We start from the raw sequence: 25,261 nt of genomic DNA on the forward strand, positions 1-25,261 counted from the left end.
AGGATACAGAGACTCCCCTCCCTGCCTTCCCCAGGCAGCAGATAGCAAGGGCTCTGGAGAACTTGCATTCCTGTTTCAGTGCTATCCTGAACCTGTAAGCAAACCACTGTTACCCTCTGAGTCTCAGAGTCCTCATCTGTGAAATGAAAGAATGGGACAAGAAAATGACAGGGGATCCTTTGGTTCAAAAAATCTCCAATTCTACTGGATCCAGGACATCAGGAATGTAACTCTGGTCTCACTGAGACAGCCTCATGACAGCTGGCCGTGCAGAGCGGGAAGTAGAGCATCTGGGCTTGTTGCTGTGGGGATGCAATTAGCCTGAGCTTCGTCTCAGCAGAGGGAGTTCTGGGAATTACTGATGAGGCTGGTGCCCAGAACAGGGCACACAACCTGAGTCACTTGGAACCCAAGGCAACCCAAGGCCTGGTCTGACCACAGAACCCCTGGTCACTCACCTAGAAGGGGCCAGGCCTCAGACTCTGGGCCCTGAGCTTCTGACCCTTAACATCCTTGCTTTATCCCAGAATGGAGCTCAAAGAGGTAGGACCTGCAGAGGGGTCAAGTGACAAAAAGTAAGACTATTGAATCAGAAGATACCCTGTGGAACCCTGCTTGGCCAGCTGCATGGCTGTACACCCTGAGGGGATGATACCCTTTCCCTTCCATTCTCCAAGTTCAGCTCCGTCTGATTCCCAAGCCACAATGCCAGTACCTGTCTCTGCTAAACTGAGTCCCATCACCTTACTCTCTTAATCCCAAGCCAATTTCCTCTTTTCTAAAGGCCATGAGTATTTTATAAACTGCTTTTATATGGATAATTGAGAGCTCAGGGGAGGGCAAAAAATACCCCCCTCTGTATCTATCATAAAGTCTTTGGTCCAAGGCCAAACATTTACCCCATGAATTAATGCAGGACAATCTTCCTGAAGAAGGTCAAAAAAGTACCAGCCTATCTCTAGAGCCTCAGAATTTGTCCTCCTGGTTAAAGGTATTAAAAAAGAGCAATCATCCCATTGCTACTTTCTCTGTGTGTGTGCACACATGTGTGTACATGCACACATACATGGATGGGCATACACCTGGGTTTGGAAGGGAAGGACAGTGTCCCACCAGGTACCATGTCCAAAGCCACACCAACCATACCAGCATACAATCCTGCAGGCATGACCTGCTTGATCAGGGCTTTTCCATGGCGGCCACTGCACCACTCACTGCTGAAGGCACCAACACCTCCCAGAGCCAGCCTGGGTATGAATCCTGCAACAGGCACTACCGTGCGGCCCCATTTCCAGCCAATGGCACTGCACATGCCTCAAATGCCAAGGTTTTACTAGGACGTGGACGCTTTACAAATGAAAAATCTGAAGCTATTTTTGTTTTTGGCAGAAGAATTTGACAGTGGAAAAGATTTGGCAGTGGGGAGGGGGTGGGGAAGACATTTAAAACAGGTAAGCTCTGAAAGGACAAAGGTAAAAAATTCTGGAAAAGGGAAACACATTTTTTTTTCCTGCTTTCAAAAGTCAGCTGCCCTATTAAACAGCTTCTGTTTTGAAGGTATAAGACCAAAAACAGGAAGAGTGACTACAGAACCCAGCCTAGGGCTTGACACCTAACTTCAGCACAGGCACAAAGCAGCAAAAATGTCATATCCCCAAGGTCTGCCCTTCAATGACCTCCGTGGAGAGTCTCTGGAAACTTACTTTCCATAATCTTATATCACATCCCCCTTGGCTCGGAATGGGGCTGGTTTGGGGACAGGGGAAGGTGCCCAGGATCCAGAGGGTTTCTACTGTGTCCCCAGGGTTTGGGTTGGCAGGCATGAAACCGAAAAGGTGAGTCAAAGCTGGTGATCCAAGGGGCACAGGCCTGGGACACAGAGATCCTCTTCTCTACAGTGCCACTCCTAGGCTGGCCAAGGCACTTTCCTGAACTCTTTTTCTTCAACCTCAACAATAAAGGGGAACAAGTCACTAATCTTTCTTCCTCTGGGGGTCCCTGTGTATTGCCTTGTGTTGCATTCAAGTAGAGACAAGAAAAAAATTAACACGTAATTCCTTTCCGTGTGCCCATGTATGTCCACAATGGGAAAGGTGCACATGCCTTGCCTTTAATTTGCGCACACCTAGGAGCCCCTTCTACGGACATTAAACATCCAGATTCGCTTGAAGTAACAAAAAATAAGGCGGAAATTTATCATATATATATTCATGCAAAATACAGCAACACATGCTTGGTCTTACAAACACTGTGCCTTAGGACCCCAAGAAAGTTCAGACGCTCTCTAGCAAGGAATACACTTCTTTTTGCTGTTAAGATTCCAGGTCTGGAACCTCAGCCTGTTGCTGACTTATCAGGACAGCCCGGGAGAAAAGCAGAACATCTTGGATCTGATTCAAATGTCAGCACTAAACAAGCGCAGGAATTTAGTTGATTCCAGGTAACTTCTCTGCCCAGTCCCTTCTGTCCCCCACCCCCAGTGTAAACACCTCGTAAAGCAAGTCACTGGAACCCCTTCACCAGGGCTGCGATGGCCTCTGGTGTCACTGAGAGAGACCTTTCCCAGAGCTTGCAGGGTGGAAGGGGCGCCGGGCAGGACCAGATGGACGGGCCCCCAGCCTCTGGTAGGCACACCGCAGGCTCGCCGGGCTGGAGAACTTTGCAAAGCGCCCCAAACCGCTCCCAGCATCCACTCTCAGCCATTTCTCTCCTTCTCAGCTCACAAAGAGCGGGGACGGTGCAAGCCGCCGCCACCTGCAGCGGGATCCTGAGGCGCTGCCTCTGGCACCCGGGAGGGAAGGCAGGCCAATGGAAAGAGGGCAGAGGTTCACACCCCCACCCCCAAACCTCACAGCGCCTAGCTGCCCGGAGGTGGCTTCACAGCCGGAGGGAACCGACGCCTCCGGACCGGCTGCCGGCTCCCCCACGGCACCGGCCCCACCCCCAATCCTTCCGGCGCCCCAGCGCCCACCCACCCGGGCGCGGGAGTAGGAGGGTGCCTCGTGGGCAGCCGGAGCAACAGGCGTGGGAGCAGCGCTCCTCTCACTTGCTGGCTCCAGAAGGCTCGGTCGCGTCCCTCTTACCTTCCGCGAAGCAAGCCCCAGGCCCCGCGCCCCGCGCGCGCGAGGAAGCTGCGGCCGGGAGCCGGGGGCCGCGGAGGCGCTGAGCGCCCAGCAGCGCGGGGAAGCGCCCAGCCGCTGCCGCTCGCGCGGCTCCTCCTTGCAGGCGAAGTCTTGCTCGCTCCCTCCCTCGCTCGGTCGGTTCGTGCGTCCGTCGGTCCGTGGGGCCCTCCCTCCCCCGCCGCCGCCGCCACCGCCGCCACCGCCGCGGCCGCTCCAGCCCCAGCTCGGTAGCGCGTCCCCTCACCGCCTCGCCGCTCCGCTCACGGGCTCGCAGGCTCCCTCGTTGGCTCCCTGCCCCCGCCGCTGCCGGCGCCGCGCAGAGCGGAGCCCGGCCGGCCACGGGCTGCCTCTCCCGAGGTCCCTCTCTGGAGGAGGTGGTGGGGGCGCGGCGCAGGCGGGGCGGAGAGGAGAGTCCGGGGGAGGCGGCGAGGCTGCGCCCTCGGTTCCCTACCGATCCCCGCCGGCCGGGCGGCCCCAGGCCCGGCCGGAGAGCGCCGAGCAGCCAGGCAGCGGAGGGAGAGAGGAGGAGGACCTGGAGCCTCGCCGCGGGAGGGTGCCCAGGGCGAGGGCGTGCGAGGGGGAGTGACTCCGCGCGCGAGGGTGTGTGTGAGTGTGTGTGTGTGTGTAGAGGGGCGCGCGCGTGAGCGGTGATTGGGGGGGAGGGTGGGGGGCGGGGAGACTAGGCAGAGCCTGGTGCGTCTCCCAGGGCGAGTGAGGAATCCTAGGGTGTGCCTGAAGGTGGTGAAGTGTGCCGACGCGGGTGTGAGCGCGTGTGCCGGCGAGGGTGGGCACCAGGGTGAGCGTGGCAAGGTGAGCTCGGCCTGGAGGTGGGGGAGGAGCGGGGAGTACTGCGTGAGCGCGTGTTCGGGGGCGTGTGTGGCCGGAGACCCAGGGAGGGGTGGCAGGGAGTGCCGGTGTGTGCGCGCGTGGTGTGTGTGCACCTAGCAGGGTGTTTCTCATTCACTGTCCACGCGGCAGCAGCACCTGCTTGAGGCCAAGCCTGGCCACCTGGCGAGGTGGAGCCCATCACCGCGCAAGCTTCCGGGCTAGCCCCGGGCGCTGTTTGTACCAGGGCTGGAGAGATCCCGGGAGGTTGGAGTGGGGGACACACGGCCCATATCCCACCGAAGTGCTGCTCTCCTGCTGGAGTGCAAGGGCATGGCCCAAAGGTCGGGATTTGCTCTTCTAACCCGCCACGTGTACCCAGTACCCAGAATCATGAGTCCGGACTTGGGAGCGTGAATTCACACCTGAGCCGGTCCCTTTCCTCCCAGAGCCGGCCCAGCCCCAGTGACCCTTCCTGAAGCCCTTAGATCCTCACTGCTTGTTCCCTTGACCTAGAATGGAGAGTGGGAAGTTGGCGTGCGCCCCCAGGGCCGAATGTCCAGCTCCGGTTCCCACTCTCAGGGCGGTGGCGCGCAAAGGGCTGAATCCCTGCTGCTGTGCTGACCCGCGGCTCCGACTTTCCCTGTTGTCTGTCGCCTCAGTGCTGGGAATCCCAAGATCTCGGCCTGCCGCTCCTGAGGTGAGACAGCTGCTTGCCTTTGCCAGGACCGGAACGCTAGGCTTGAGCGATCGCAGTTCTGAATGTGGAGAGGTGGGTGCTGAGACATACACCGAGAGCAATACAAAGTATTTGGCGAGGGCGAGATTGTACTTGCCAGGGCAGCTGTAGATCAGGCGCTGGAAAAAGACCTTCCGGAGTACAGAATGGGGCTTTTGGCTTGTGACAAACCCTAACTGTCTTTCAGATTAAGAGGTGAGTGTCCGTTATTGTGATCTGAGCTTACAAGGACTATTGTGAGACCTTGGAGACTTAGAACCCCTATTCACACGTGCCCTCTCACTGGGTGCAGAGCCCCTTTCAGTGTGTCAGTCTGAAAGGTGCACAATTGGCCTTTCAAGAGGTGGGCGTGGGCCTCATTAGCATTTGCCTGGAATCTCTGAGCTGTGTGGGATTTGCATACTGATTTGCATACAGTAATAATGATTAACAACACTGCCACTCCCTGGCAGACCAGGGAAGAATTCAGGGAAGGCCCTGGCAATGATCCCACCTCTCTCCTCCCCTCTGGGGAAGAGCTGATTTTCTCACAATTGCCGTCCTCAACGGCTGTGACCCCTAGAAGGTGCCTCAGTCTCTGGGTAGGCAAGTCCCAGAAGGGACACTTTCCTTTGGTCTTCCACCCCATGTCCAACTTGGGTGAGTTGAATCCCACTCCTTTACTTCTACTCAGGTTTGAATCCCTGTACATTCCCATTGTTTTGCATCTTTGCCAGTAGCTCAGGGGCTGGCCCCTGGAGACTTCAGAGGACAGTTAGGCTGGGGACTTCGTTCCTTCCCCAGAGTGGTCAACTAGTGGGACAACTGTGGCCTCCTGGGACTTGTAAGCCCTGTGAAGCCAGGACACTCATTCAGAAACTCCTTGCTCCATTCCTCCCAGTCTAAGTGAACTAAGGGTGGACTGTTCTCTCTTCTGAGACTGTTCTCTCTCCAGGTTCTAGAGATGCATATGAGAGACTTGGATTTCTAGTCCAGGCCAGTGTGGATTTTATTTACAACTCTTCCCATAGCCAGGTGACCTGGAAAATAACAGTGAGCGAGGGGAGAAAGGATGTCCCTGGGCCACTAGAGGATCCACTGTCCAGGGGATGCTGGTACTCCCTGGTCCCCCAGCCCTCCATTGCATCGTCCAGTACTGCCTGTTCTCCTTCCCCCTCTGCCTCTGGCCCAGCCTGGCCGGGATTTTCACTTGCTTTTCCCCCATGACACGGCCGCTTTTCCTTTAACTCTCAGCTTCTATTTAAAAAGCTAATTTGGGAGCTTGTCGATGCTCCCAATTCAGACATTTTAAATAGGAACTGAAAACCAGGAGCTGCCAGGGCACTAGATTTTCTCCTCTTGCCACTGGCACGGCTGAGGCTTCGTTCAGTTTCTCCACTAGCGCCCTGGCTGTGTGTGTCTCTGTGTGTGTGACGCCCGCAAGCTCAGAGAGTATTTCAGGCTATCTTTTCTATTTAAAGACGATGCTCCTATGGATGACTATTCTGTGTGTGTGTGTGTGTGAGTGTATGTGTGTGTCCTTTCCAAGCTGTGCACACATGAGGATTCTTCTTTAGTCCCCTGGCTCTGGCCGCTATTTGCAGAGCTTGTCACCGTGTGGACCGTGAGGGTAAGCAGCAGCCTCGCTCAAAGTCGGCTGCCTCTTTGCTGACATGCCAAGCCGATGTGTCTGCTGCTGTTTCCAGGGGCTGCTCTGCTTAGGCTTGCTCTTTGAAGCTTGCCTCAGAGTATGCTAAGGGTCACTCCCACCCTCACTGCTTGTGGCAATTGCACTGCTCAGCAATCTGTTCCATCCTGGGGCAGAAATTTTGGATTTGTGGGCCTCTACTTCTGAGGGTTATGACTTTCTACATTCAGAGTACTGTGTACCTTGCAGGTAAAAAACATAGATTCTGAGGTTGGAGCTGTCTGGATTTGAACCTGTATTTGCTATTACCTAACTGTGTGAACTTGGGGAAGCTACTTAATCTCTCTGTGCCATGATTTCCTCATTTATAAAATGGCAATAAATAATACCATTGCATAAAAGGGTTATTCTGAAGATTAAATGAACTATCATAGATAAAGCATTTAAAACAGCACCTGGCACATTGTAAGAACAATATGATCTTTGGTGGTTGTTGTTATTGTTGTTTAAAATAGCGGTGTTGCAGGCAGGAGAAATGTAGCTAAGGAGGAAGATAGAACTGCCAGATTGTACACACACACACACACACACACACACATGCATATAACAATAAAAATGCCAAACCACAATCCCCAATGAGTCAAGTTTACCTTGCTGGGAGAGCCGATTCCCTAAGCCCCAGAAGAGGGAAGCTTCCCTCAAAGGAATGGAGGAAGAGTCTTAGGGGTGAGGATGAGGAAGGAACTTCCCCTTTCAGAAGTCCATGGGGAATTTCCTATGGGCCAAGTTCCAGGACCCTTACTGTTAATTCTTCCCCAGCCTCCCTGGTTTACCTGACCACATAAAGTCAGGATTTCTGGAAGTGGAGCCATAGTGAGGCACTTAGGAGGGGTGGCCCCTCATTAACTCCTTGGGCTTGGAGTCCTCTCACTCGGATACTGCCCCTGCCTCCCACCCCCGATCCACCGCTGGACATATGAGTATTGACTCAGTTGCCATCAGAGTCCTTGTCACCTCCATCTGTGAGCATATGAGGAAGAAGATGGGGCCCCAAAGAGGCCACCAGCAGGAAGAGGAGCTACCAAGGATGGAGGACCGGAAGGCTGCCTGAGAGACCCAAAGCAATGGGCAAGTCCTGGATTGTATCAGACTTTGCATATTAATCTTAAGTCAAGGAGCTACTCTATGCTTTGATCCTGGGTGGTCGATATCACCAGTTTTATGGATGGGAAACCAAAGGTAGTGGTGGCATTGCCACGGGGGTGTGAGGCTGAGTAGCTAGCAGAAAGCTCTCAACTCTCCCTCCTGCCACCTCCCAGGACGCTGACTCCCCTCTCCTGTGAGCAGAGGGCCTCCACCAGACAGGGTCTGCCTACGGGGACACGTGTGGCCTGGCTCTGCTGGCCTCTCCTGTGTTTGGTCTCCACAGGACGGGGCTGGAGTGGGGGCTTGGTGTGTGCAGGTTGGGGTTAAAGTCTGCCTGGGGGATCCCAAAGCTCAGTGGTGACTCGACTCTCTCTTATTTTCCAAGGTGGGGTAGGTGGTGGTGGTGTACAGATGCCAGGGAGCTTTGTCCCTCTCAGGAAGTTCAGGGACTCACCTGCTGAGCGTCAGCCCAGATCATCCAGTTGGCCAAGCCAGGATATGCTGTCCAATCTAGTGGCCCCAATGGCCGAACTCAAAGCCATCAGGTGCTTCCAGTCCCTTCTTGAAGGAGAAGAACCCTCACCTACTTCCTAAAGCCCTCCCCTCATTTGGGAGGCCAGTCATGGCGTGGGTGGTCATCTCATAAGACCAGTCCAGTCGTGGCAAACTGGAAGCCATCAGGGTTGCTGGGCTCCAGTGAAAGCTTCCAAAGCCAGTCCTCTCCGCAGACCCGCTGCCAGCTCGACACCTGCTCTGACCAAGGCGGATCCTAGGAGAGTCCTTGCCTTGGTGGAGGGCTTTCTGCTCATCAAGACCTCTCCTGGAGAGAGAGAGGCCAGGAAAGGAAGCCAACCCTGGGAGAGGAAAAGGCCCTGATCACCTGATTATTTGTTTAGTTTCTTGCTAGAAACAATTAGGAGGCATCTGGGTGGAGGCTAAGGACACAGCTCTGAGGTGCAGTGACTTGTTCTCCTCCAGTGGCTCTTCTTTCTTATGTGCTAATGTTTCCCAGGGCTCTTTGCTTTTCTCTCCTGTTTCCCAAAGAGTTTATGTCAGCCCATAGTTTCAAGTTCACCCAACTGCTTATGCTCCTTCCCTGAGCAATCCCTGGCCCCTAACCATCCACCGGGCATCTCCACCGTTGTGCAAGGCACCTCTGCGCTCCATCTCGCCACTCCTCTTCAACCTTCCGCAATCGGCTCTTTCCTCTAAAATGCTGTTCCCCTCACATCTTCTCCCTCGTTTCCTTTTTAGCCTTACCTTTCTCTACCCGCTCACACTCTATTTTCTAGCACACAGCCTTTTTTTTTCCTGACAAATATCTTTTTTTTTTTTTTTTGTCTCTGACAAGTATCTCCCCTTCCACATCTTGAGGACTTTATTCATGTTGTGCCCTATTCTAGAGATGCCCTCCACCACTTCCTGTTCCCCTGTGTCTTCTCTGAGCAAACTTCTCTCAGCCTCAAACCTTAAATACCCAGTGCAAAGTTCAGATAAGCCTTGGTGAAGTCATTCCCCACTCCTGGCTTCCACAGTCCTTCCTGTGTACCTCAAACTAGGTTCTTTGCACCTGGGTGGTCTTAGTTGTCTGATGGTGGAGTCTTTTTCTGGTCGGTGGAGTCTTTTTCTGGCCGTTAAGCTGTATAAGCCAAGGACCTCAGCCAATCTTGAGTCTCAAGCTCAGTGCTTGGTACATTTTTAATTCATTTTAACCTTCATTCGCATGCTGAGAATGTGGGATGAATTTGCCAAGGGGTCAGCCTCCAGGTCCTATCTGATTGATCTTAAGCACTGGCGTGAGGACAGAGAAAGGACAAAGGTGTTCAATTTGGGGCTGATCCTAGATGAAAAGAGTCCCAAAGCCCTCCTCCTAGTGCAGGAGGAGGGCTTTTCAGATCTACAAAGTGAGTCAGTGTTGCCTGCAGAGACCTGGCCCGTGTCCTTCTCTTGAGCCAGATTGGTTTTCAGGGGCCTCTTTTCTTTCCCCTCCGGCAGGATGTCAGTTACACCCCCAGAACACCTCCTTGGGAACAGCAAGGTCATAGTCAGTAGGAAATGTCCCTGGTTGCCTGCAGCCGTGACTATGTTCATCATAAAGATCAGTCTGGGGGCCTGTTGGAAACCCATTAGCTAGAACCCGGCATGGCTTAGGAAGTTACCAAAACCAAAGGTTGCTGGACTTTAAGTATAAAATTATATGAAAAATCACATCAGCAAATGTGGGACAATGGAAGCCTAATGGTGTGAACATGGGTTTCGGACAGACCTGTTTAAATCTTGGCCCTGTCATTTACTGGCAGTGTGACTTCGGGCAAGTCACTTTACTTCTCTGGTGCTTAGTTCACTCACCTGCAGAATGGGTTATAATGATGGCACCAACTTCGTGGGGTTCATGAGAATGGAGTCAGATAATACATATAACATGTCTCACCTCCAATAATAAACAAAAAAAATGTTGGCCATTAAGATACCGTAACTGAGTCCACAGATGTCTGAAACTAGCTCCTTTAAATCTTGGGTACAGTTTCACAGAGTTTATTTGTAAAGCAATTTGGACCAGTTACTTGAGTTCTTTCCATGTGATCACTGTTCACACTAGACTTCCAGAAGTGTGCAAAATCAGGGAATTTTGCCCCTTGACTTAATTTTTCCATTGCCTCCTCTTTTCATTTTGTAACATCCCATTTCTGCATTCTGGACCTTCAAAGGGCCCATTTCTCCCCATTCCCTCCTCATTAGCAAGAATAGATGAAATTGTTTAAATTAATGTGCAAGTGACTATGTCATCCAGAAATATAGCTGAAGATATTCATATTTTAAACATCAGAGCAGTAAGCTAAGACAAGGAAATAGAGTGGGTGGGATTTCAGCATTCATCAGAGTAATGGGGGAACCTTGGGGAAGGGTCTTCTGACTTTCTGACTTGAGTCCTGTCCACATATAAAACTGGTCTCTACGAAGCAGTTACAAGCAACAAGGTAAGCCATTCCTGAACTCTGTAGCCAGAAAATTGAGTCTCCAGCCTTGGCAGAAGTTTGTAACGAGGGGATCTGTGCACTGATTTTACACTGACCATCCTCCTCTTGGTAAGCAGACACAGCCCATGACCATCAAGGCCCGGTCCAGCACAGCACATCTCTAATGCCCATACTCAGATGCATTTTTCCTTCAGAGCTCAAGTTGAGGTTGGGTGTTTGCCTCCCTAGGTTTGTGGAAAACCCAGCTACAAAATCATTAATTTCTTTGATGAGTCAACAAAATAAACAAAGACAGTCTGGCTGCTGTCGTATGCTTGGTCATAAGAGGTTTTTGGACTTCTCTGCATAATCCTTGTTTAAAGATGAGTCCTCATGGCTCTTTAAAAATTCTTTATTATGGAACATTTCTAACCTACACAAAGATGAAAGAATTGTATAATATTCCCCCTCGTTTAATGAACCCTCATTTAGCTTTTGATCATTCCCAACTCGAGGACAATCGTGTTTCATCTATACCCTTATTCATCCCACTTTGCAGCAGATTCCAGATACCCTTTAATTTCATGTGGAAATATTTCAGCAACTGTACCTTTGTGGGAGTCAAGAACAGCCACGTTGCTGGGCATGGTGGTGCAGGCCTGTAATCCCAGTAGCTTGAGAGGCTGAGGCAGGAGGATCACTAGTTCAAAGCCAGCCTTAGCAACTTATCAAGGCCCTGTCTCTAAATCAGATAGAAAAAAAAAGGGCTGGGGATGTGGTTCAATGGTTAAGTGCCCCTGGTTTCGATACCCAGTACAGCCACAACAATAGCCTTCTCCAAGGGAGAAGTCCTTCCTCCTGACCCTCCTGTTTGTCCAGTTCTTGCCTCTGGGTCCAGCAGCAGTCCTTGGGTCAGGCAACCTCAAGGGCTTGCTGAATTCTGCCCAAAGTCTGCCCTATTCCTTGGGAAGAAAGCAGGATCTATGAAGTGGCTGAGTGGTGCTCCGGGTGCAAGATTTCTAGGATCTGCAGGGCTTCTGCCCAAGAGCACGATGAGGCCCAGGCTGAGAGGCAAATGTCACGAATCCAACCGGACGCCTTGTTTTTCATGCATAACTTCATTTAGCTTTCATCAGATCTTATTTTACTCCCAGTTTACAGATTTAAAACAACGACGACAAAAAACTAAGCTCTAAGATCATACAGTTAGTGGTTACCTGTGGCAGAGACTAACTAGATGCTGATCAAACTTACTTTCTCTTTTTTAGGGGACACAACTGGATTACATCCCCAGGCTCCCTTTCAGTTAGGTTTGGTCATGTGACTAAGTTCTTGACAAGGTAAGTAGTATAGTTTGGATCTGGAGTGTCACCCAAAGACTCATGTGCTGAAGGCTTGGTCCCCAGATGGTGGTGCTATTGGGAGGTGATGGAGACTTTAGGAGATGGGACCTGTAGAAGGGAGACCACTGGGGGCACCTTCTTGAAGGCTGTATCTTGTTCCCCAGTGCTGCCTCTTCTCCTTCCTCTCTTTCTCCCTCTTGTCGACGATGAGGTGAGCCACATCTTCCCTGCCATGATATTCTGCCCCATCACAGGCCAAGAATGAACAGAGCCAGGTGACCATGGACTGAAACCTCTGAAACTATAAGCCGGAATAAATCTTTTCTCCTTTAAGTTGATTTTCTCAGGTATTTTGTCACAGCAACAGAAAACCGACTAACAATAATAGAGGCCAATCTCAAAAACCATCCAGGGTAACCCTGGATGTTCTCTTTCTTTCTCCATCCACTGGATGAATGGAGAGAATTCCAAGAGATTAAAGGAGGGCAGAGCCACAAGAAGAAAAGAGCCTGGATCCTTGGAAGACTGTGTCACACAGAGACTCCTCCCAGCCTTCTATGGATTGTAAAATGAGCAAAAAAATAAACTTGTATTATGTTAAGCTGCTGAAATTTGGGTGATGCGTGTTAAGGCAGTAAGTCTACCCTGACCTTCAGTGGCACAGATAGGATTTAAATCCTAAGTCCGACTGTGCCAACATCCAGTATCCCCTGCACACAGCACCTCTAGGCACGACAAATATGAATTGCTTATAAGAATTTCCTTCCTGCTCAGCTTTTGATAAAACCGGCTTTAAAAATCTCACATTTTAAGACTTTTCCTGTCTAGTATATAGCCGCTAGCCACAAGGGGCTGTTTAATTTAATTCAATTTAATAAAATTTAAAATTCACTTTCTTAACTGCAGTAGTCACATTTTAAGTACTCGATAGTCACATGTAGCTAATGGCTACCACTTGGACGGTACAGATGGAGAATATTTCCATCATCACAAAAAAGTCCTGTTGGACAATGCTGTCTTAGATACACCTGTGTTCACGGTGCCCCCTTCCCCAGGCCCGTGCAGAAACCTGGGAGAAGCTGGGGATGCTCCCCAGAGGACAGAGGGTTGCTTAGCCAGCCGTCAGCTTGTCACAAGCATAAAAACCTCTCCTCTGAGTGGAACCTTGGGCCTCTGTTCCTGCCTTTCCTGGTGAGCCCCCTGGCTGTAATCTTGTGATGCTCCTGAATTAACTGGTAACAGGATTTGGGTGTGACTTCCTCCTACAGAATGAGCTCCGTCTGTCCCAAGGGGCTGTGTATCCCTAGAGTGGAGCCAGCATTTCACTGCCACCTTAGTACCTGTGCAGGTACTGGGCACCAGACACCGAGAGATTGGCAGAAGACCCAGGGCTGTGATAGTTCCGGGGGTTTTAAGAAATGGACACCAACCAAGGAGGCCAGTACTGCAGCTCATGGTCCAGAGCAGTTTTCTAAAACACAAGCCCAGGACTGTTGCCTCTTGGTTGAAGTTGTTCTATGAGTCTCCGTTGCCCCCAGCACTGAGCACACCTACCCCAATGTGTCTCGTTCTGTTATCAAATCCTTGCTGACTTCTGCTTTCCTGCTTTTGTATTCCTGGACATCTAGAACCTGGTGCTCCCTCCATGTTGGAAGAGTCGTGGTGTTCCCCAAACCTCCAGGCTTCCTTTCCACGGGAACGCTCTCCTTCTTCCCCACCTCTGTTGAACTAACACCGCATGGCAGACTGGGCTTGGAAACACGTCCAACCCACCCACCCCTCTACCCACTATGGAACTTACCACACAGCCCAAGGGAACAGCAGATGTTTGCAATGCAGGGACCAAAAGCAGAGACAATTATATGGAGGGTTTTCTCAAGAAGCTTCTGAGAACGCCTTCTGAATCCTTCTAAATTATGAGTCTTGGTTCCTCTCTCCCCTCAACACACATACATACGTCCCATTGACTTCCCCTAGAGAGTCTTCAGGGAGGAGCCCTGCGAATGTCTCAGCAAGTTGTGATGCCCTGAAACCTCGGCTCCTTACCCCATCAGCCACTTGGAAACAAGTGCCACTAAATCCAAGCACACTGGGGCTGGGGTTGTGGCCCGGCAGTAGAGCGCTCACCTAGCATGTCGAGGAGCTGGGTTCGAGCCCCAGCACCACATATAAATAAATAAATGAAACAAAGGTATATTAAAAAAAAAAAAAAAACAAGCACATTCCCTACCTCTCCTTCCAGCTACCATCATATCCTTTGAAAGGAGGCCTGATATACAGAATGGGGAGTATTGGTGGTTACAGTCCAAAGCTGTGCTGTGGGTCTTCCCTTCATTGTATTATTTTTATGGGAATCAGAGCAGATCCAGGCAGTGACTCCCATGCCTGAGACATCACGATAAATCGCCAGGGCGGCTCTTCCACAGCTCATAACTAGTAAATCAAATCTATTGAACAATACATTTACTGCAGATTTAAGAAGTTGTTCTTCCATTTTTTAAGTATATGTGTTAAATCATACTCAGAGTCATAAAGAATGGAGACAGCCGGCCTGTGAGTGAGAGAAAAAAAAAAAAAACGCATGCCTAAAGAGGTTAAAACATTCCTTGCCCTTTGTTGATGAGAGTGAAGACCCTTTGTGATAGGCCCATGGGACCTCCTCTCACCCAGACGACCAGAACCCCCAAAGTGGTAAGGTCCTGACTTCTTAACTACTGCCTGAGTCAATTTTGCAAATACAAGTTCACTGTTATTAGGCTCCTTTAAGGAAACACACAACAGCCTTCTTCATGAAATACAGAGCGGTGGGATGGTGATGAGGGGCAGAAGGAAGTTTTCTTCTATTACTCACTTCATCCTATTCAAACGCTGCCAAGTGGAACTCAAGTCCCAACTCCAGGTGCTGTTGGCGAGGACACATGAATAGGCTCGGTCTCATCTGCACACCCTGCCCCACCCACATACTATCAAGAACCTGGCATTCAGTAAACATTTTATATGAATTGATAGGTCTTTAGCCACTAATGTTAGTGTAGCAAACACCAAAAAATTCACTGGTCCATTCAACGTATACTTACCAGGGCCCCACTGGTCGTGGTGTTGGACATATATGGTGGTGAACAAGACAGACCCAGCCCTGCCTTCTTGGAGTGGAGCTCATGGTTCAAAGAGAAAATGAGTCTGCACTTTGCACTGAGTGATGTGCAAAAATCATTCAAACCTCATTGGAGGGTCAAGTGGAGGTTGAGGGATGAATAGATGCTAGATTTAAGAATTCTCAAAACAAGTCCGCGAGGCAAGTTTATCATTATTCCCATCGTTCAGATGAGAAATTGGAGGCAATTGTCACCCAGCTGTGGGCAGTGACAGAGCTAGTGCATGTGATGAGTGTCATGGACTCTGGGGCAGCATGTGGTCCAGCCTGAGCACTCGGGAAAGCTTCTTGGGAGGAGATGAGGTCTGAGCTGAGTCTAAAAAGAAGAGAGGAGTCAGCCAAATGAGCAGGGAGTTGACGTGAGCACCAGATAGAGCAAAGACAGCAGGGCATGGGGCAGGGCACAGCGGGCTCAAGGCTGGGCAAGCCAGCCCACAGAGGTCTTACCTGCAAGATAAAGAGCAGAGCTCTGTTATGCAGGCCCCAAGACGCCTCTGCTTTGGGGCAGATCCATGGTGCAGCCAGATACATGTTTGAAAAAAAAAACAAAACCACTCTGGCCCAGAAGTGTGAAGGATGGATTTAAGGAGGACCAGATAGGAAGCAGGGGGACCAATTAGCAGGCTCTTGCAGTGGTCCAGGAGAGAAATGATGAGGACCTCAACTAGGGCAGTGGTACTGGGAATGGAAAAGAGAGGACCTGACAGAGAAATATGTTGGAGGTAAAAACAATCAGGACTCTGGCTAAATACGGAGCAAAGCAGAGGGGCTCAGGTCAGGCTGTACTTCCTGAGCAGACAACCCCGCCAGTCTGGGGCATGAGAAGGCAAAGCAGAGCCAGGTTGGGGGTATCGATGCAGCCCTTCCAAGAGGGAAGGTCGTCAGAGATCTCTTTTCAGGGTTCTGTCCAGTCAGAGCTGTTTCTGCTGGGTGAGAGTGAGCTGTCAGCTGGGGACATCCAAGACCTGAGAGCAATGCAGACCTTCAGAAATGGGCAGGGGTTAACTTAGAACAAGCTCCTTCCTTTGGCTACAGGGGAATGAATTCTCCAAATAAAGCTGAACAAATCCCAGCCTAGCAGGCCACACTATCTAGAGGCTTATAGAGTTACTGATCACTGTCAAGATAAGAGGAGAGATTAACTCTTGGGTCTCATCTCTTGCCATCCTTCTTTCCACCCCCTTATAATCCCCAACATGCAGATACACGTGCACATGGGTGCGTGCGTGGGCCTTATCCCTAAAATTCTCACCTTCCCCCGGATGCACCAGGCCTTTCACACTTCCTCTTTGCACCTGCTGTTCTCTCTGCTTGCACTCCTCTCCCAGAGTTCTCCACTGGGCAAAACCGTCTTCCTCCTTCCAAACCAATCCTGGCATGGGGCCTCTCTGATGCCAGGCCTCACTGCCCCGTGTGGGGTGAGCTGTTCTGCCCCAAGTGCCCTCAGCACACTTTCCCCTGTCCAAAAACACCCTGTGCTGTGTTTCTCGGAGGTCCTTCTTTGATGCCAAGCTGAACTCCTGAAGTCTTATTTGTCTTGATGTCCCCAAGACTGGTTCATCACTGGCGTTCAAAAGCCGTTGGAAGAAAGAATGAGCACATCCCCTGGAGGTGAACTGCAATACACCTTCACTGGCCTTTGCTTTATTGAAGAAGGTTGCCTTTGCCCTTGCGTCGCTCACAAGCCACATGGGAAATAGAACCGGCACATGCAGGAGACAAGGCTGTGAAGGTGGCACCCACCTTCACCCTCGGTTCTCATGGGCAGGCCTGTGTTTCTCTGAGATTGGCCTTTATTTTTGTCCCCACTCTACAGATGAAGGTTCTGTCTTCACCAAAGGCAACAGCTCTTGTGCTAAAATAATCACACTCCTGTATTTGTCAGCTTTCCATCACGGTAACAAATACCTGAGATAATCAACTTATAAAGACAAATGGTTTATTTTAGCTCACAGTTTGGGAGGTTTCAGACTATCATCAATCGGTCCTGTTGCTTTTGGACCTGTGGTGAGGAAGCACATCAGGGTAGAGCTCATGGTGGAACAAAACCATTCACCTCATCGTCAAGGACTGGGGACAAAAGAGAGGAAGAGGAAGGGGCTGGGGTCCCACAATCCCTTTCCAGGCACAACCCCATTTCCTGGAAGACCTCCCACTAGACTCTAGATCTTAAAGGTTCCACCACCTCCTGACAGTGCCAATCTGGGAACCAAGTCTTTAACCCATGGGGCTTTGGGGGAACATTCAAGTTCCAAACTATAGCAATAAACACCTTTAGGCAGACAGGAGTAGGGGAATAAGACCACCAGCCATCTGGGGTTCTATCCTTACAAAGACTTTCTAGGCTGACCTGGTGGCCCAGAAGGAGCCCTCAGAAAGCAAGGCCTTTGGTTATTTGTCAGGTGGCCTCTGCAAACCTCTGGGTTTCTGAGTGCCTTTTGGAGCAGGAGAGGACTGATTGCTGTGAACCAACTTGTCAGTCTTAGGAGTCGTCTCTGCCTGGCTCAGGCTGGGCAGCTCAATCTGACAGAGGGAGTGGCAGTGACACCAATGGAATGGACAAGGGCCAGGAAGAGCTGGTGTCTGGAATCTTCATCCTCCTCCTCCTCCTCCTCATCCTCATCATCAAATTAAAAATAGCTCCAGTAACACAGTGATAACTTTGCCTGGCGTTTGCTGTGTGCTGCACACTGAAAATCTCTGCATTCTGATTTTTCCGTCTTTACAATATTCCTATAAGGCAGGAACTGTGATCCCCGTTCTCAGATGGAAAGATGAAGGCACAGGAAAGTCCAGCAGTTTGATCAAGATCACTTAGCAGGGCTGGAATCTGAAACCAGAGTTTCTTTCCAGACCTCTTACTCTTAAATTCTACACTCAGGGAGCTATAGAAGGCAAGCCAGGCCCCTGACCATCCAGAGATGGACACCTTAGAAACCAAGAAGCCAGCACCTGCTCACTGGTCCAGCTCCCTCGAGGCGCTTCAGCTCCAGGCATGGTGGGTGCCTTTTCCTCTCTAGGTTAAAGCTATGCAGAGTCCCAGAAAGCGTGGATAAATTGGTGAGTGCTGTGCAGGTTAGCTGGGGCACCCTTACCCGCAGCCCTCGACCTCTCACGATGGCCTGGGGATCACCGCTTCTCTTGTATGCCCGTATTGCTGCTGTCTGGAGCCTAATCTCCATTCTGGTGGTTTTGGTTGCTATGGTAATTGAATTCGCTTAAAGTTGTCTCCAAGCTAGACTGTCTACCTCTTTCTGCCTGCAGCCTGCAAGAGCACAGGCTTAGGGCTGACGGCAAGGAGGGACTGGGTGCCCTGGGAAACCGGTGTGTATTTCCTGACCAAGAGGTCTCCTCAGAGACAAAGAGAAGAGACAATCATGGAGAAGTGTTCTTTCCAAGTGTCTCCTTCCACCTTTCTCTTTGCTGCCTTAACTCCTTTCTATATAGATGCTCTGGAATTGGGCTAGAAAGGCAGGACCTAGCAAAAATAGAAGGACATTCCAAGAGCATCTTCCATTCCTTGGCATTCTGTTACTCGCACAACAAACACTGAGCTGATTTATTTGTCAGGTGGCCTCTGCAAACGTCTGGGTTTCTGAGTACTACTAGATACTAGTACTTGTCACTGCAAGCAGGGATCACTCTGAGGCAGATGAGCATCTAGAGCCTCAGGAAGTACCCCTTGTGGCTACTGCTCTGCTCTTTCAGAAACGTGGCCAGCCAGGGTCAGACCTTGACAAGGAGATGCGATTGTGGGTAATTATCCTTTCTTCCTCTTTCTGCTGGAGCAAGATTGATCAGGCAGCTCAGGGCTATTTCCAGGTGGGGAGAGACCAGAGGGTCTCAAGACTGAGCTGCAGTGGGACCTGAGGGACAATTCACGCTCTATCCCTCCACCATTCTCACACCAGAGAAACTTTGACACTTGAGATCAACACCAGGGTGGACACCAATGTCAAAGAGCTGCTGAGCCTCTGCAGGAATAACAGACCCTTCCCTGACCACTGCCACTTTGCTTGGAAAAGAGGATGAAGATAAGGTCACAGTGGATTATCGGTGATCATATGTTTGCAAGTCTCAGCCTTTTAGCAATAACTGTGTGAAGCAAACAAATAATAAAAAATTTATTTAGCTTAGACTGTGTCCTGGGGCAAGAGGCTGGTAAGACAACGATAACTGAGATACATGGAAACTTTCAAAGAGCTCACCATCCAGGAAGAATAACAAATGAGCAATACAAAGGAGTGTGTCCTATGACATGGGCAAGAGCAATGTACCCTGGAAACCCAGAGCTGGGAGAAGACGGGAGGGCTGTCTGAGAAGATGCACAAAAGTCAAGGTTCATTGAGTTGCATTGGAAAAGGTGAGGGATTCTGGAGATAGAAAGTCATTCTGTGCAAAGTCAAGACCATGAGCAAATGCCCAGAGGTGATACATGAGGGGCATATTTAGGGGTGGGAGTCCAGGCCAAGAGAGGACAGGTCCAGGAAACAGATAAAACAGGAAACACCAGAAAATGAAAAGCCCAGTCTGGGTTCTGTCCTATAGGCAACAAGAGGCCCTTCCACTAAAAGAACTGCATTTTAGCGAAACAACGCTGTCAGCATTGAGAAGGGCGCTTAGAAGTGGGAGGCAAGGGGGTCTGAACTTGGGTTGTTGAACTAGCAACAACCCAGCAGAGAATAGGGAGTGGCAGAAACTGTGGTCTCTGGTGAGTGACTGGCTGTGGGAGTGGGAATGGGGGAGGAGGGATTCAGGGCTGAAGGACACGGAAGAGTAGAAGTCACTGGGCAGAGTCAGGTGGGGAATGAAACTAGGAACCCTAGCCATCAGCTTGGGGGAGTTCTGTTTGGGGTGGGTGAGTGTGGCATCAAGGTCAAGTTTCTGAGGGCAGAAGGAAGTGTATTTCTAGAACCTGGGAGGGAGCGTGCATAAGGGAATCGTTAACATAGAGGTGACAGCTGAAGTTGTGAGAAGAGACGGCACTGCCCAGGCGGAAGGCACAGAGCAGGGATGTGGGAAGAGGCAAACACTGCTTCCAGTGGTCAGAGGCAGAGGCAGAGGTGATCTGAGGCAGGGCAGCTGGTGTCTTTCAGGAAGGTGGGGGAGCAGCCCGGGGTCTAAGAACAGTGGAAAAAAGCAAGTACACAGATGCCCTAGGGTTTCAGAGAAGACCTTGTTGGGGGACACCTGTGGAAAGTGGTCTAGAGTTGTGGGTCTCAAACGTGAGCACCCATCTAAAAAATCCTGGCGTCGTGGCCCTGGTGTTTCTAATTCATTGGTCATGTGAAGAGGTCCTTCGTGAGTTAGGCAGGGGTGTGAGGATTGGAGCCGGCTGCAGGTCTGTCAAGTCTTGAGTCTTCCTCCTGAAAAACCTCATCCCTCTCCCCATCCTTCATTTCTAGCCTTTTAGGGTCATTGCCAGCCTCTGGGCCTCAGGCCTTCCCAGCAGAGCGAGGCAGCTGCCCCATATCCCGGGTCATCTTTCACAGGGGTTTCTCTGAGGATAAGAAGACACGACACATTTTTTTATTCTCTGCCCAAGACCCCAGATCCCACGCCCTGACACCGCTATGAAGAGGCTCCTGACCTCCCACTGGACACCCTCCTCAGGCTGATCCGTCCTGCCAGGGGAGGCTTTGAAGCTGAGCCTTATTTTCTACCAGTGAAGCGAGTCCATAAAGTAAATCCAATTCATCGGTGTCCAGGAGAACATTACCAAGATCGACGAGACACCATGGGCAGTATTTAATTATGAGCAGGCAGAGCAAATAGGAGGGACACAATAAAAATGCTAATCAGGGAGGGAAGAATAGACTAAATCTCATCTCTTTCCCCTCCTTTCTTAGCCCCCAAATGAATGCCACTGTCCTCATTTTGAATGTGACATGGGTGACCGTTGAGCCCATTTTAATCCCGATTCCCAGCTTCTCTTGCTTCTGTGGTCTCAGCAGCCCAGTTCCTAGAAGATCCAGCCCAGAGGAGGGAGGCGGGCCCTTGCAAGTGCTCAGCTTCCACTTTGGCCAGGGAGAACTGGCAGAGAACTTGGAAAGGGAAGAAGGTTGCTGTTCAGGGCTCCATTCCATGTCCCCGGGAGCAGTTGGGAAAAAAAAAAAAATTTTTCCCATTCAGTAACAAAGTCAGAATTTGTACAAGAAGAGAAAGGGGTCAAAGACGTACCCCTTGACCAGCCTGAATTCAATGGGCCTGGCTGAGTCTGGCCTGTAAGTCAATCCAACTCCAAGCCTCTTAGGATGAGCCCGAGAACACCCCTCCAGGCCCTAGGCTGAGTCTGGCCTGTAAGTCAATCCAAGCTGGCTGAGCTTGGCTCTGAAGCCTGACTCAGGATCTGCAGGCCACTCCTGTCTTACTCCCAATTTGGCTGACTACTCCTGTTGTCAGATGCTTTGGGTCACTTCGTCCTTCCTTGCAGCCTGCTCCTTTCTCATACTTCTGCAAATGACATTTACTTCTCTTATTTTCTTTTGTCGCTGGGATACCAGAACCCCCATTTGGGGGTGAAACTTGCTTTCCTCACAGCCCTAAGGATCCCGACTCACCCCAGGACTCTAGGTTGGCCTCTTCTGTGTACTGGACACTCCAGTCATCCTGGCTGGTTTCCATGCAGCTTGCTCTTCACCGGAGTGGTCTCTTGTCTCTTCAAACCCTTGTGTAGCTGTGAGTTCTTCCCAACATCACCAGGGAAGAAATTGGTATCTTGTCCTGGCCCACCTCCTCTCTCTGCACCACTAGGATACAGCACCCAAGACTTCTGGCTACTGCCTCTCCTAGAAAAATATCTGTTGGATTAAAAGTTCATGTATCAGCTCAGCTACTTACTTGTTATGGGACCTTGGACAAGTCAATTACCTTCTTGTGCCTCAGTTTCCTCATCCAACAAATGGAGATGGCATGATGGACTTCGTATTCATCATAAGAAGTCAGTGCAGATGTGTGCCACAAGCTTAGAAGGGTACCCACCACATAATAAACACTCTGAAATTGTTAGCTAACAATTATAATTGTTAGCTGTCATTTATAACTACTGCTGTGATTTTTATCATTAAAGTCAATGATTGTCTTATTTGCCTGTATGTCCAGGTGCTTGGTAGGGTATCTGGCATGAATAAAGCCTCAATAATCATTGAATGGATGAATAAATGAATGGTTTTTTTAAAGCTAATTCTTTCCAAGATGTTACCCTTCCAGAAAAATTTTTTAAAAAAGAGTGTTATGGTTTGGATGTGAGGTGTCCCCCCAAAACTCATGTGTGAGACAATGCAAGAAGGTTCAGAGGAGAAACGATCGGGCTGTGAGAGTCTTAATCCAATCAGTGAATTAATCCCTGATGGAATTAACTGAGTGAGGGCCAGAGGCAGATGGGATGTGGCTGGAGGAAGTGGTTAATTGGGGGGGGGGGGGGGCGTGGCTATAGGGTATATATTTTGTATCTGGACAGTGGCCTCTCTCTATGCTTCTTGATCACCACGATGTGAGCTGCTTCCCTCTGCCATACACTCTGCCATGATGTTCAGCCTCCCTTCAAGCCCTGGAGGATTGGAGCCAGCTTTCTATAGACTAAGACCTCGGAAACCATGAGTCCTCAAGTAAACTTTTCCTCCTCTATAATTGTACTGGTCTGGTCCTTTAGTCACAGCAGTGAGAGGGTTGACTAAAACAGAGAGGATCTATTATGCCGATGACAACGGGCAGCACATAAATGGCTAAGCATTTCTGGGGAGTGGGTTGAAAGTTGATGGTTCTTTCCAGAGTCTTTCCTATTAAGTCTGACCGTCAGTTCCTAAAACACAGCTAGCCCTGCTGTCCTGGACAGCAGCTCATGGCTATTTTCCCTGGGGTTGAATCTCCCCTCTTAATTCTGAAAGTAACAAAACTTTGGAAAGAGGATCAGCAGAGGGATTAAAGGAGACAAAGGAAACTCTGCTAGCTATAGAGACAGCATCTCTTGGTCTTCCCAGGGACCCAAGTCACCACCATCTGCATAAGTGTGGAAGCTGGGAAGCCACATCAGCTCATTCACATGAGACGGGGAAGGTGAGCCGCAGTGAGCTGACCTCAGACCCTGCACCATGAGGCTCCTTCCAGACCCAGGTGCTAGACTACTCTCTTGGGGAGAGCTCTGCCCCTTCCGCCTCACCAAAGATTTTTCGTAATGGAGAGTAGAAATATTTCATCCAAACGTTGCTGGGTGGCTGCTGTGCTCTGAATCTGTTATGGGCCATGAGGACCGAGTCTCAATGGGAAAAAAAGGATGGTTCCAATTCAGAGGCCAGGGGTTAGACCCCTCATCTGCATCCCGCCCTGGCTGTGTCCCTTCAGGGATGTCTTCCTGAAGCCGGGAACAACAGATAGTGGGCAAAAGTGGGAAATTTACCCCTTCTTCTTTCTTTGGCATCCTTTGAAAATATATATTTTACTTTCATATGGTTCAACCAAATGTCACCAGTTCCCTGAGTAACCTTCCAGAAAGAGATGCAAACACAAGCAAATATACACATATATCCTCTCCTCTCTTTGCATAGATAGAAACCTTGCTTTATATACTGTTATGCATGTGTTTTTTTTTTACTTAATATATTTTGGAATTTATTCTACATAAGTATACATATTATATATACATTTGATAGATGTGTGTATAGATACATAGATAGATAGACATAGATATTTATGTTTTTATTTATTTGGTACTGGGGATTGAACCCAGGGGTACTCTACCACTGAGATACAACCCCAGCCCTTTTTGAAAATTTTTTTTTTTTTGAGACAGGTTCTCTCTAGGTTGCCCAGGCTGGCCTGAAACTTGTGATCCTCCTACTTTAGCCTCCCCAGTTGCTGTGATTACAGGCCGGTGCCACCATGCTGGCAGAATATATATACTTATGACATTCTTTTTGGTGGCAGCATTGGATTGCATTCTTTTATTTAACAAGCCCATTTCCATTGCTTCCAATGGTTAACTTTTACAAACAAAGCGATAGTGAATGAGCTGTGCACAAGCACAACCGTGGGACGTATGAGAGTGTGTGGGAAGATAAGTCTTGAATTGTTGGCTCAAAGACTTTACCTTTTGTAAAAATGGTAATTATGGATCAATTGCCTCCCATGGTCTGTTTTATTTCTTTGTTTGTTAGAGTTGACAAAACCAGAGGCTCAAGGGGCACAAATGACTTGATGAAAGTTATACAGACTTTAAATAAAACAATGGGATGACAGAAGAGGTGGCTTTCCTGGCTGCTCCATGACATGAAATCAAGAAAGCAGACAGAGAGCTTCTCTGCAAGGTGGATGAACAAAAAGAATCAGGAGGACTGGACATTCAAAGCAGAATGGAGACTCAGGAGATTGCATATAATAAAATAAGAAGGAAATCCTCAGTGGCACAGCCACTACTATTGGGCGGGAAGCACCAGCCAGAGTGGTCCCCTCCATGAGCATGGTGGAGGGATAAGGAGGGGAACCTGCATTTTTCAGAGGCCTGAGGTGTTTCTGAGTAAAAAGTGTTTAGAGATTAAGTACATATCCCAAATAAACTGAAAGGCGTGCTATACAATATCCTCAGGTGGGAAAGAAGCCGCCATATCTTCAGGCGGAGTGCAGAGGACAAGAAAGAACCATTTTGCAGCTTCGATGGAGGGGCCAGCAGCTGAGGGGGCCAATTCTTGGCAAACTCAGGTTTGACCAGAAATACAGGCCCAGTAAACACATACTGCATGACACAGAGTGTGCTTAAGTGACAAGGAGAAAATCAAACACGGGGAGAAGTTTACACAGGGAACAACTGGTCATGGAAACCCACCTGGTTCTACCCCTCCCTCTCCAGTCTGGCTGCTTGCAGGAACTGCTGGGAATTTGGAAGGGCAGGGGAAGGAGAAATTGGAGACTGAACGTGAGACCAGGAAATGTGGGGTCTGCAGGTGACGTAAGAGTCTAAGAATCGGCTCCCCCACTACATGAGTGGAACCCATGGGGAGGTCCCTGGGGTGCAGTCTTCCAGCATGGATCAGCAATTACCGGGCCCTGGTGGTGGACTGCTTTAAAATCTCCAGACCAACTGGCATTCAGTGAAGAGCCTGGTGCCCGCCTAAGCTTAAACCCCACCTCCAGGAATACTACCTATGGGATTACCTCTCTCACCCCAGCAAACGGGAGGGTGGAGCATCACGCTTCAGATGACCCCACCTAAAACTTTTGAGAAGCTGAGAATCTTTTGAACTCTAGTGGGAAGAATTCTTTAAGTTTTCATCAAGATTGCTTTTTTTCCCTTTTTTAAAAAAATTCTTTTGTCTTTAATTGTGACCTTAATGGTACATTTTCATATTTGTTTTTT

The sequence above is a fragment of the Marmota flaviventris genome, chromosome 10, assembly GCF_047511675.1.
Source record: "Marmota flaviventris isolate mMarFla1 chromosome 10, mMarFla1.hap1, whole genome shotgun sequence".
Taxonomy (NCBI): Eukaryota; Metazoa; Chordata; class Mammalia; order Rodentia; family Sciuridae; genus Marmota; species Marmota flaviventris.